General features: G+C 36.4%; 1 non-coding gene across 1 annotated transcript; it reads right to left on the reverse strand.

The window, feature by feature from the left end:
• Positions 1–9,817: 9,817 nt before the first annotated feature.
• LOC141669879 (small nucleolar RNA R71) lies at positions 9,818–9,924 on the reverse strand. The gene has a single exon (XR_012554126.1). It is a non-coding gene; the product is annotated as a small nucleolar RNA R71 (small nucleolar RNA).
• Positions 9,925–10,357: the final 433 nt, after the last annotated feature.

Genomic DNA, 10,357 nt, shown 5'->3' on the forward strand with positions numbered 1-10,357 from the left:
TAGAAAAAAGATTAATAATTAAAAGGCGTTTTAATTATTAATGAGAATAATAAATGGGATAATAATAATAATATTTGTGGGAAAATTTCAGCTGAAAATTTTGCCTATAAATATACTATTATAAACCCTATTTTTATTCTAACCCAAAACCCAATTTTATAAAACCTAATTCTCTCCACCTCCTTCTCCTCCTTAACGTCGTTTTCTTGGTGGATACCGGTGGAGTGCTTCACGTTTGAGGAGCAGCTGCTAAGGATCTCCGATCGTTGCTCTTGGATCGCATATTAAAGGTTAGTAATCCATCCCTATGTTTTTACCACGATTTATATGCTTTTATTTTGATTTTATATGTGTAAAAGTGTTTTACCATGCCTCCGCTGCGATTAAAATCCAACAATGGTATCAGAGCTTAGGTTGTATGCATATAGATTTGTGGTAAAAATTTCAGAATTTTATGTGCTTGTATGAATTAATTATGATTTTTACAAGTTATATTATAGATTAATTTTGTCTGATGAGAAATCGTTTCTCAGAATAATTTTGAATGTTGATCTGGGTTTTACAAGTGTTGTAGATCGTCTGGGTATTTTTTTCATAATTTTAGGATGTATAGATTTTTTATTATGAATTTTTGAAGTTGTTGCAAATAAAATTCGTAATTAAATAAGTATATATATGTATATTCTGTAGTATATATATATATGTTTGCATATGGCTGTAAATATATTCTGTTGGCTGTTGTCTGCTATTGTTTGTTCATGGCACGGACAAAGACAAAGAAAGAGTACAGATGAGTTGACAGGGACGGCGGCACGTTGTTCGAGGAGAGAAAAAACGGTGACTGCTGAAACCGAACGAAGGACCGCGCGCGCGTGGGGCTCACGCGCTGGCGTGCCACGCGCGGCGCGTGGTAGACACGCGCTGGTGACGTCATGCTGACGTCATTCTGACGTTATTAGATGACGTCATGCTGACTTCAGCGTAGGGTTCTGGGCGCGTGAAGCGCGTGGGCGCGTGGGCGGAGTTCTGACACGCGCCTGACAGCGCGTGTGCACATGGCCGCACATGGGGGATCTTGTTTCGACGCGTGCTAGCTCAGATTTGGGCGATTTTGGTGCCGTTGGATTCGTCTTTTCGAGACGCTTCTAATGGTATATTATATGATATTTTATGAAATTGTTTCGAACTGTTTATCGCTAACAGAAGTGTTTTTAAGCTATTTTTAACTGTTTTAATTGCTTTTAAATGCTTCATGTGATACATAGAGATGTATAATGCTTAGACCAATATGCTAGATGATGTAACATGCCTACCTTGATGTTTATTCGTGTTTATATATGTGATATATGCTTAGTTTATCATGCGATGATAGATTTAGGTGAACTTAAATGAACATAAGGCGCTTGTTAGACAATCTAGTATAGTGAAATTGTTTCATAACCTTAAGAATAATATTATGAATACAATCATGAGATTCTTGTGTTTATGAAACACGTAATTGAATATGAATTTTCGATATGAGAGAAAGGATGATTCTGTCAACAACAGATTTCTATCTGTAAGAAAGGGTTATTAAGTGACGCCTCTTGACAATGCTCCACCCGATCTGGGAATCATCTGATTATTGATTATTGATTTGAAATATTTAATTTAAAAGGAAGAATCTCTTTGTAATATGATTATGATTGTAACGTAATATAATCCCTCTAAAATTAAATAATATCAAGTAGTAATTGGCCAATGACACAACGGGCTTGTGTCGGTCATAGCCTTCCAACATGATAGAAAAGTAGTTCTTATTTTTGAATCATTGTCGGTTCGTGCTACAGCCGAGGGCTTTGATTTCGAAATAAGAAATACTTGTCTATTACATAGAGATGTGTACATTGAATAAGAATCTAAAGGTCGGTACGTGCCACAGCCGTGGGCCTTCGGGGACTGATTCAATTGTACACAATGTTGGGTTAAACTTGACTTAGAATATTGAGTTTGTCGTGCCACAGCCGTGACTCAATTATTCAAGAGGCTAAAGTTTGATTAGGGAATAACATTAGATGTAATTGACAAGAGTTGTTTGCCTATTGAACATTACATGGTGGTTCGTGCCACAGCCGGGGTTGTGTAATGGAATGTAGGATCCCTATTCCCACTAGCATTATGAATGCTTAATTTTTTTTCACGTAGGGGGTTGAATAAATTAGATAAACTAGTGGGAGCCACTTATGAATAAAGACCCGATTCATATAGTGTTTTAAAATGAAATCGAATATTTGCTAAGTGTTCTTATGTGTTTATCATTTACAGATTTACTTTGTACGTCATGTCTTCTGCACTATCACTCAGGAGCATACTAGATGCTCACAAGTTGACTGGTCCTAATTATGCTGACTGGCTTCGAAACTTGAGAATTGTTCTCAGGATTGAGAAGCTGGAATACGTGATTGACTCACCTAAGCCTACTGAACCTGCTAGCGATGCGCATAATGATGAACATGTTGTGTATCGTAAGTGGATAGATGATGCAAATGTTGCTCAATACATCATGCTAGCTTCCATGGACATTGAGCTACAGAAGCAACATGAGCATATGGATGCTCACACTATCCTCATGCATCTACAAGAGTTGTATGATGTGGCGGGGAGGACAGCTCGATATGAGATATCGAAGGAGTTGTTCGGTTGTAGGATGTCTGAGGGATCATCTGTGAATGACCATGTACTTAAGATGATCAATTTGATTGAACGTCTTGGACAACTTGGTTTTGCCATGGATGGGGAGCTGAGCTAAGACTTGGTCTTGCAATCACTTCCGAGTTCGTTCTCGCAGTTTGTTGTGAACTTTCACATGAATAAGTTGGATGTCAGCCTGCCTAAACTCCACAACGTGTTGAAGACTGCGGAATTGAATTTTCCCCCTAAGAAGAGTTCTGTTCTTCTAATTGGTGAAGGTTCCAATCCTAAGAAAAGGAAGAGGAACCCTTCCAAGAAGAATAAAGTAGGTGAGAAAACGTCGGTTCCACCAAAAGCTGAAGACCCCAAGAGCAAAGTTGTTTGCTTTCACTGTAACAAGGTGGGGCACTGGAAGAGGAACTGCAAGGTTTACCTTGCAGAATTGAAGAAGAAGAAGGGTAGTGAGACTACCGCTTCTGATTCAGGTATGTTCATGATAGAAGTGAATATGTCATTAAGCCAAATTTCTACTTGGGTATTAGATACCGCCTATGGTTCTGACATCTGCAATTGGTTGCAGGGACTAAGGAGAAGTAGGACTCTTGAGGAAGAGGAGGTGATTCTACTGATGGGAAATGGAGCAAGAGTTGCTGCTAAAGATGTAGAATCATTTCATTTACATATGCCTACGGGCAAGACTATTGTTTGAAATAATTGTTATTTTGATCCCTCGATTGTGAGGAATATTATTTCTGTTCCCATGTTAGACTTGGCTGGATTTTCATTTATTATTGAGAATAATGAATGTTCTATTCTTAGAGATAATATTCTTTATGGACGTGGTGCTTTAAATAATGGTCTGTATATATGTGACATAATTTACTTCAGATTGAACAAACTAATAAAAGAAAAGGGATGATGAAAATCTCACTTTATAGTGGCACTGCAGTCTCCATTTAGTAGACATGGAGAGAGGACTGCAAATTTGCTACGAATGGTACACACAGATGTATGTGGACCAATGTCTAAGCAAGCCATGGGTGGATTTTCATACTTCATTACTTTCATAGATGATAGATCTAGATTCGGATATGTGTTTGATGAAACACAAGTCTGAAGCCTTTGAAAAGTTCAAAGAGTATAAGTATGAAGTGGAGAAATAAACCAAACATAGTATTATAATTCTTCGATTAGATCGAGGTGGTGAATACTTGAATGGAGAGTTTCTGGATTATCTCAAAGTAAATGGTATAGTCTCCCAGTGGACGCCTCCAGATTGGTATCTGAAAGGAGAAGTCGAACTTTGTTAGACATAGTTCGGTCCATGATGAGCTATGCAAATCTTCCAGTATTCCTATGGGGTTACGCATTGGAAACCTCAGCATATTTACTGAATAAGGTGCCTTCCAAATCTGTTCCTCAAACTCCATATGAGATATGGAAAGAAAGGAAACCGAGTCTTAAACACGTTAAGATTTGGGGATGTCCAGCTTATGTCAAGTAAGTTGACCCAGATAAGATGGAATATCGATCCGTAAAATGTAGTTTTGTGGGATATCCTAAAGAGACTTTAGGGTATTACTTTTACACCGATCATCGGGTGTTTGTCTCCAGACATGCTACCTTCTTGGAAAAGGAGTTTATCCTTGAAGGAAACAGTGGGAGCAAAATTTGTACTTGATGAAGTTCAAGAAGCACAAACTACTACGGATCAAGTGGAAACACCTGTTCTGACTGAACAACCTTTTGTGGAACAACCCATTCATAGAACAGGGAGAGTGTCTCGCCAACCTGAGAGATAATATGGCCTTGTCATTGAGAATGACAATGAGTTGTCGATCATTGATGATGACGACCCTGTGACCTATAATGAGGCTATGAGTAGTGTTGACTCAGAGAAATGGCATAGTGACATGAAATCCGGAATGAAATCTATGTATACGGTATACGAAAGAATGATTAGAGTAGATGGCCAGGTGGAGACCTATAAGGCCAGGCTTTTGGGAAAAGGATTCAAACAAAGGCAATGGATTGACTTTGATGAAACTTTTACCTGTAGCCCTGTTATAATCAGTTCGGATTTTGCTTGCGAATGCTGCTTACTACGACTATGAGATCTGGAAAATAGCCAGATGGTTTTCTTTCCAAGAGAAATGAAAACCTAGTGTGTAAGCTGCTGCGAACCAAATGTGGTTTAAAGCAAGCTTCTCGAAAGATGGAACATTCGTTTTGATGAGACAATCAAAGAGTTTGATTTTATCAAAAACGTAGATGAACCATGCATCTACAAAAGGGTTAGTGGGAGCGCGGTAATATTTCTTGTATTGTATTGAAATAAAGTTGACACACATAACAACATAGCAGACCCACTCACAAAGCTACTTTCTGAAAGTCACTTTGATCGTCATAAAGACAAGATGGGTATTAGATAGCAGAGTGATTGGCTTTAGTACAAGTGGGAGATTGAAAGGAATATGTCCTAAGTTTAATCAGGTATTAGGATTTAGGAATAACCTTTTATGTAATCTGTTTTGATTTCATTGATATTAATAAAAGACTTATTTTGTTTTTATTACGGGCTTTATCTATTTAAGTGTTTAAATAAGATATACCATAGTTTAGAGTAAAGCTTTTTATGGATTATGATGAGATCATAATAGTGAGACCTAAATGATGATAACTCTAAACTTAAATAGTTCCTGGTCGTAGGATTACTAACTGGTAATTAATAATCCACAGAGATCGGTACATACTATGCTTGCTTCATTATGAAGGATGTCTGTTCTCATAGACATTTGTGTGGTGACACTATAGCTAGTATGTAGGTGCTTATTATATAATAAATTCACTGAACATGACTCGCACAGCTGAACAACTGATGGAGTTCACTCACGTGTCAGCAGTTGTTCACATATTGATAGTTGTACAAGTATCCTTAGACTTGAGGTCATCATAGTCATCTTGTGTACACTGAACTATGCTTTGGTTTAGTTCTTAGTCTCCAGGGACAATTATTAGGGCTCTACTGGGTATAGGAATTTGTACACGAAGATAGTGTATGATCAATAAAGGATCTACCCCTTCCAGTGAAGGAAGCGAATGTTCAAGGCTGATCCACTTATGCTAGTTCAGGAATCTCTGGCCAGAGTGAATGAAATTAGAAAGGAGTTTCTAATTTGCATAGAACTACGCATAGTAAATGGTAAGCAAGTGATTGAATTAGATAGGCTTGACACGAGATCCATGCCTTGTATTTAATCGGGACATTGTAGGGTAGAAGGAGTTTATTATACGGTATCTATTCACTGAATAGGTTCTTGGTATTCTAAGCAGTGAATTCGTATTATCCGGATAGTCGCGATATGCTGAGAAGTATCCTTCACAATGTAGAATAAATGTGATTAATTAATTAATCATATTTAATAAATTAGAGAATTTATATAAATAATGATAAAATAGTTTTATTATTATTTATTTCTACTACCGGCTTAATATTGAACCTACAGGGTCACACCATAAAAAGAGAATGATTTATTGGTGGAGGAATTAATTAATAATGGTTGATAATTATTTATTTATGAAATAAATAATTAATTGGCAAATTTAATAATTGATTAAATGAGATTTAATTGATTATAAATTAATTAAGAAAAGTTCTTAATATTATTAATTAAGAATTTAATTTTTGGAAATTAAATCAACAGAGAGAATTATTTCTAAAGTGTTTAGAAAAAGGATTAATAATTAAAAGGTGTTTTAATTATTAATGAGAATAATAAATGGGATAATAATAATAATATTTATGAGAAAATTTCAGCTGAAAATTTTGCCTATAAATATACTATTATAAACCCTATTTTTATTTTAACCCAAAACCCAATTTTATAAAACCTAATTCTCTCCACCTCCTTCTCCTCCTTAACGTCGTTTTCTTGGTGGATAGCGGTGGAGTGTTTCACGTTTGAGGAGCAGCTGCTAAGGATCTCCGATCATTGCTCTTGGATCGCATATTAAAGGTTAGTAATCCATCCCTATGTTTTTACCACGATTTATATGCTTTTATTTGAATTTTATATGTGTAAAAGTGTTTTACCATGCCTCCGCTGCGATTAAAATTCAACAGAGACAACACTATTTTGTTTATATTATGAAACATTTAGATTATTAATTATGATTATATGGATTATTCTTTAGTAATTTATTATATCTTTATTTTCTGCGATAAGATGTTAGATTAATAAATTTCCTTGGAATATGATATGTAAATCTATATCTCTAAGTACGTGAATTAGAAATGAGATTATGATAATAGTATTGATATTCCTAAAGATCCCTAGTCAAGTATTATTGTAATAACTCAAATTTTTGAGACCCTGTAAAACGTTTGATGAATAGTAACCCTGACAGACGGGGAAAAACATTTTAGCCCACACTATGTAGTGCATGATAAAATGAATTTCAGAGATGATATTATGATATTATATACTAAATTAGTGTATGTAAATGCTATTAGTTTTCGAAGAAAACGAACTTTGAAAAAATGACCATATATACGAATCATCGAGGATTACTGGAATCACAATATAATTACAAATTTAAAAACCTACGGATTTATATCCAAGTATGATAATTCAAAATATAAGGAATAAATACGAAAGGAATTACGTGGCGAACCATTTACGAGGAAGTATTATGAAAACGTTTAAGCGACCGAGCGAATGTGTAAACGATTAAATAAATGTAACGCACTAACTAACCATGGTAAGAAATTAACCATGGTTACTTTATCAAATAGTGAGCTAGAGATAGGATGATCAACCAAGGCTAAGCAAATAGTGAGCTAAAGGGGCTAAGCAAGTGGCTTAGCTTGTAATCTACCACAAGCTAGCTAGATTTGTCTCCAAGATTGGAAACATAAATCAAATACTAGGATATAAACTAGAGAATAAAAATCAATATAAGATATCACAATCTATCACTTGCATCATTCCAAGAAGCAACCAAGAAGCATCACCAAAAACTCTCTCTTTCTCTCCCACTTCTCTCCATTCGGCTCTTCATCAAAAACCAAGGAAATCAAAATCAAAACCTCAAGCTCTAGCCATGGATAAATCCTCCCATTAATTCTCAAGCTTCCTAACAACCAAACTAAGGTAAGATAAATCTTTGAGCTCTTTTTATCAAGGTTTGAAGGGTGAAATAAAATCAAGAAAGTTGAGAATGAATAGTGATAAATGGATTTTATATCCACTTGGAACGCTTTATTACAAGCTTAAATTGGTGTTTTGGACTAAAGTTGTTGGTATCTTGATGTGTTTTTGTGTTATTGTATTTCAGGTATCAGTTAAAGGAAGAAAAGAGCTTTTAAAGGAAATATGATGAAAATTGATCAGATTTGGAATCCAAGTCCATTGTCAAGTTGTAGAGAATCTCGTTAGTTTTGTGTGGGCAGTTGAATCACCTAATTCTGACGAGTAGAACTCATGTTATGGCAAAAACAAGATTCATCAGAATTTTTCCAAACAGGCCTCAGGCGCCCGCCTGGTGTGCCGCGCGGCCACCCGCTGATGCGCGGCTGAGTTCGCTGATTTCGCTGAAAAAGCCTTTTGAGTGGAATTTGACGATTTTAAGGGTTCAGGTCCAATATGGACTTATATATACTTAAAAAAAGGTTTTCATCATCTAGGATAATTGGGATACCAAGGAGAAGACCTAGAAGCACAAAATAACTCCGAAAAAGAAGATCTTGTTTTCAACTTGTGAGTCTTTGAATTAGTTGTAACTTTGGATGCTCGTTTTCGTTCTTGTTGAACCTAGATCTCATTTATTCATACTTTAATTATTATTCAGTTTATTAAGACCTTGTTTATATCATGCTTTCATTAGAACCCATGGTGACGATGAGTTCAATTATGGGCTAATCGTTATCATAGAATTCTAGTGGATTTACTTATGGATTTCAATAGTTAATTATTTTGATAGCTTGGTGTGTGGTGATTGATTGATATCCTAGTATTGGTTGTACTTATTCGTCTTATGTGCGTAGCTAACATATAAGATAGCGTGTTAATCTCTATTGAAGCGACAGTGAATATAGAGGTTTAGAACTTGCCATGCTAGCATAGGTTCATGTATTGTATGCATGATTAGTGGGTAACTCTAACCATTTTACTTGCCCTATGTAATCAAGATAGATAACTTATGCTTAACCCATTATGTTGTCAAATTCTATAGACATATAGGGTCTCAATATAATTGGTGCCTATTCAGCTTCTATCTCTTTTGTGGATGTCTAGTAGAATGGTACTCGTGCAACGAAAGTTAGCGTTTATCAGTTTCGTGTTATCTGATTAGTGTCATCACCATCACATGCTAAGGTTAAGAACGAAAAGGCAATTGAATGAAGAATTCAACCTCAATTCTCCTAGTTAATGTTATTTAGTATAATCTCTTAGTTTAATAAAAACCCAATTTGTTATTTGTCTTAGCATTGAGCGATAACCATATATTATTGCATAGGTGCATAAACCAGTCTCTGTGGGAACGAATCTGATTTATATCTTATACTACTTGTGAACGCGTATACTTGCGTGAATATTAGCGCTTGTTTTCGCCCTAACAAGTTTTTGGCACCGCTGCCGGGGACTCGGTGTTAATTTTTAGTTTATGTGCTTGTCATCAGTGGTCGTTAAAGTTCACTGACTCGGATTCTTTTACTTTCACGGTTTATTTGTTTATGTTTCAGGTACTCATTATAATGGGAGATCCAGCAGCACGAACGAAAGCCTTGATGGATTTTTCTCAACCCAAGATCAATGACATTCAATCTAGCATTGTCAGGCCAGCTATCACAACTAATACCTTTGAGATCAATCCTGGCATAATTCAATGGGTACAGAATTCAGTCCAGTTTGGGGGTTCTCCAATGCAAGATCCCAATACACACATTAGGGATTTCATAGAGATCTGCGACACCTTCAGGTTCAATGGTGTTTCTGAAGATGCTACTAAGCTGAGACTGTTCCCATTCTATCTGAGGGACAAGGCTAAGAGCTGGTTACACTCTCTACCAGCTGGTTCGATTGCTACTTGGGAAGATCTTGCTCAAAAGTTTCTCACTAAATTCTTCCCTATGGCGAAGACAGCTGCATTCAGAAATGCTATTACTCAATTTGCGCAGTAAATAGGAGAATCTTTGTGTGAAGCTTGGGAGCGCTACAAGGAGATGCTTAGAAAGTGTCCTCATCATGGAATGCCTGATTGGATGATCATCAATTATTTTTACAATGGGTTGGGAGCACAGTCTAGACCCCTGCTCGATGCAGCAACAGGCGGAGCATTATGGGCAAAGAGCTATGAGAAAGCTTAGGATCTAATTGAACTGATGGCTGCTAATGAATATTATTATCAACCCAGAGATGTCCATATGGCAAGGTAGCAAGAGTTCTTGAAGTGGATACAGCTACGGATATCACTGCTCAACTAAAGGCATTGTCTATGAAGATCGATTCTCTGGCTAACTATGGTGTTAAGCAGATAATTAGTGTTTGTGAGCTGTGTGCAGGTCCGCATGTGACGGAGCAATGCGCTATATCTAGTGACTCAGCTCAGTTTGTGAGCAACTTTCAGAGATCGCAGCAACCAGTTCCAGACACTTATCATTCTGACAACTGGAATCATCCTAACT

Source organism: Apium graveolens, chromosome 6, assembly GCF_009905375.1.
Source record: "Apium graveolens cultivar Ventura chromosome 6, ASM990537v1, whole genome shotgun sequence".
NCBI classification, from domain to species: domain Eukaryota; kingdom Viridiplantae; phylum Streptophyta; class Magnoliopsida; order Apiales; family Apiaceae; genus Apium; species Apium graveolens.